Consider the following 3,302-nt stretch of genomic DNA (forward strand, 5'->3'; position numbering starts at 1 on the left):
AAATACACAATTAGTGAGCAACAAAGGAAAAACCATCTTCTGCTATCTGAAGATGCTACCAAACCGTGACATTTCATAGGGCTGTCTACATCTTCCATCTTTCCACAAGGCAGAGTTAAATTGTGTTTAGCCTAAAAGCTCATATTTTACCTCATTAAAGTGTCTGATGTTCTATGAGAAATAGACTGGCCTCTGGCTTTTCAGTTAGCTCACAAGGCAAAGGCCAATCTTGGTTAATACAAAATGATTGCATATTGATTATATGAATCACAAGAGATAATTACATTAAAAGGAGAGGTTTCTGCCTAAGTAAAAACAAAAGCAAACCACCACCAAAAGCCAGAAGCTCAGGGAGATACCGTCTAGGTGGAAACACCTTTAATAGGTTCAAGACACACTGGAATAATTAATGTTTTGAGGCTCAGGGATTCTCGGGACTTCCAGGATGCGAGAATTCGCACCACTGTTTCTTTCCCCAGACATGAGGCAGCTTCTTATGGCCCCAAGAGGACACACCTAAGTTCAAGGTAGCTGGGCTGCCACAACTTGATCACAGCAAGTGATCAAGCTGGCATGTTCACTGGTCACACTGGGATGTTTTCTGGAAGGTCTTCAGGGAGAAAGTGTAGCTCAGGACACTCTTTGGAGGGGCAAGGGTGGGGGCTTTTAACCTCCCATTTCTAGTTGATCACCTGTTGTTTCTCCCAGCTCCTTGTCGGTGTCTCAGAAAACCACAGTCCATGCTCTAAATTGTTGCATTTCATCTCAGTCTAGAGGCGGAAGGCGACTTAGGATGAATGAGAAACCAAAGAAATAGTCAAGTGAATGTGACAAGGCACATAGGATTTTGTGAACTATCCCAATTTCCAATGCCATTTCTAACATTTAACCTTCTTATAAAAACCAGCAAAGGAGAATGAGATGATGACATGGAATCTGTATGTTGAGCTCAAGGATAGCACTACAACAATACAATTCTAAAACCTTTTTACACAAGATATGTTTATGAGTTTGTTCATTCAACCCCCTGGTCCCAAAGCCCCAAGGATAACAACTCAGCACGTTTTGGGGGCCGTGGGGGGAACAGGATTCCTCAGGGTTAAGCTGCAGTTTTACTCTAGAGATGGCTATGCTGCCAAGTTAGGGCAGGGGCCTTGGTTTCCACATCCCCAGGACGGAGGTCCCGCGGACTCGGAGGCAGCCCAAGTGTGGGTGTCAGCGGGGTGCTCCTGGGGCCCAGGCCCGGCCATGTGTGTAAGTCCGAAGCTGCAGTGGTGTTGAGGGCAAACCAAGTGCACTGAGAAAGTAGAGTTCTGCTCCACCACTAAAAACCTGCTTAGGATCTCCCAGGAAGTGCCCATACCCATGGCTGCATGTCAAGAATCAACTCCAAAGGTAGGAAATAAACGTATAAAGCTATTGGTCACCAATGAATATGTTTATTGTTAAAGCTCAAAAGGGTAATATGAACAACTATAGGATGCAAATTCATTGCCTATCACATTAAGGAGAGGTCTACATATCTATGTCTATCTCCCTTCAAAGCATATATGTGCGTGTATATACATATATCTATAGATCTATTTATACATTTAAAAATATATTATGTCCAGGGATCAGCCAATTCTGGCCTACATGCGAGGCATGTAGTAAAGACCCTTAATTTTTTAAATTTTTTGATGTTTATTTATTATGGAGTCAGAAACAGAGCATGAATGGGGGAGGGGCAGAGAGAGAGGGAGACACAGAATCTGAAGCAGGCTCCAGGCTTTGAGCCGTCAGCACAGAGCCTGATGTGGGGCTTGAACCCACAAACTGTGAGATCATGACCTGAGCTGAAGTCGGATGCTTAGCCGACTGAGCCACCCGGGCGCCCCAAGACTCTTTACTTTAAAGGGGCGCCCCGGTGGCTCAGTTGGTTGAGCGTCGAGCTTCAGTTCAGGTCATGATCCCATGGTTTGTGGGTTTGAGACTGGCGTCAGGTTCTGTGCTCATAGCTAGCTCATGAGCCTGGAGCCTGTCTTTGAATTTTGTGTCTCCCTCTCTCTCTGACCCTCCCCTGCTCACGCTGTCTCTCTCTTTTTCTCAAAAATAAATAAATGTTTAAAAAAATTTTTAAGGGGGAGGTGTTTGAACATTATTACCGGGTTGGGCGGGCCCCGTCTGGGAGGGATTTGTGGGCGAGCCCTGGGTCCCCTGCCCGCTGAGGAGATGGAAGAGGACGGGCTTCCTCTCATGGGATCAGGCATAGACCTGACCAAGGTGCCAGCTATTCAACAGAAAAGAACGGTGGCATTTCTAAACCAATTTGTGGTGCACACTGTAAAGTTCCTCAACTGCTTTTCTACAGTTTGAGAGGAGAAACTGTCAGACCTTTCTCTTCGTATCCAGCAAATTGAAACAACTCTCAATATTTTAGATGCAAAGTTGTCATCTATCCCAGGCCTAGATGATATCACATTTGAAGTTTCTCCTGTAAATGCCACTGGTATCACCAATGAATCACATTCTGAAACCACTTCAGAGAAATCACAGCAGAACAGTTTACAAGACTCTGGACCACAGGAAAGTGAAGTAACACCAGAAAATATCTTAACTGTAGCCAAGGACCCAAGATATGCCAGATATCTCAAAATGGTTCAAGTGGGTGTTCCAGTGAAGGCAATAAGAAACAAAATGATATCGGAAGGACTAGACCCAGATCTTCTTGAGAGGCCAGATGCTCCAGTGCCTGATGGTGAAGGTGAAAAAAATACAGAAGAAAGTTCAGATAGTGAATCTTCTTTTAGTGACTAAGCTTAATTTGATAACAGTTACATATACACATGTGGGTATATATTTACATTCTATAAGACAGCCTGAACTTGAACTCTTAGTCGTAAAAACATCAAATGGCCATATAACAACCACCAAACTCCCTCTATGTTAAAAAATAAAATAAAATAAAGCGTTTATAATCTGAAAAAAAATTTTTTTAATGACCCTTTACTTTATGATTGTCACCCTTTGCAGCAGAAAATACCAATGACTGGTTCCCATCGCCAGATATTCTGAGGTATGGATGGAATGTTCTCATATGTGCCTAAGGTGGAGAATCAGAACTTTATTTCCAATCTAAAGGCCCCAATTCTAATAGTGTTAATTTCCCTGGGAAACCAGTGAGAGCCAGGTTCCTGTGTGGCCAGCAGGGGCCGCTGTGGAGATTACGCATGCTCCATTGATGGCTCATGAAAGAATCGAGTCAAGCAGCTGGTATCATGCCACTCTGGCACTTATCAAAGATAAGCTAAAACTGTCACATA

General features: G+C 43.7%; 1 pseudogene; it reads left to right on the top strand.

Annotated features, from left to right (window-relative positions):
* Positions 1-2,179: 2,179 nt before the first annotated feature.
* Positions 2,180-2,957, top strand: LOC115283614 (annotated as a pseudogene).
* Positions 2,958-3,302: the final 345 nt, after the last annotated feature.

The sequence above is a fragment of the Suricata suricatta genome, chromosome 2 (genome assembly GCF_006229205.1).
Source record: "Suricata suricatta isolate VVHF042 chromosome 2, meerkat_22Aug2017_6uvM2_HiC, whole genome shotgun sequence".
Classification (NCBI taxonomy): domain Eukaryota; kingdom Metazoa; phylum Chordata; class Mammalia; order Carnivora; family Herpestidae; genus Suricata; species Suricata suricatta.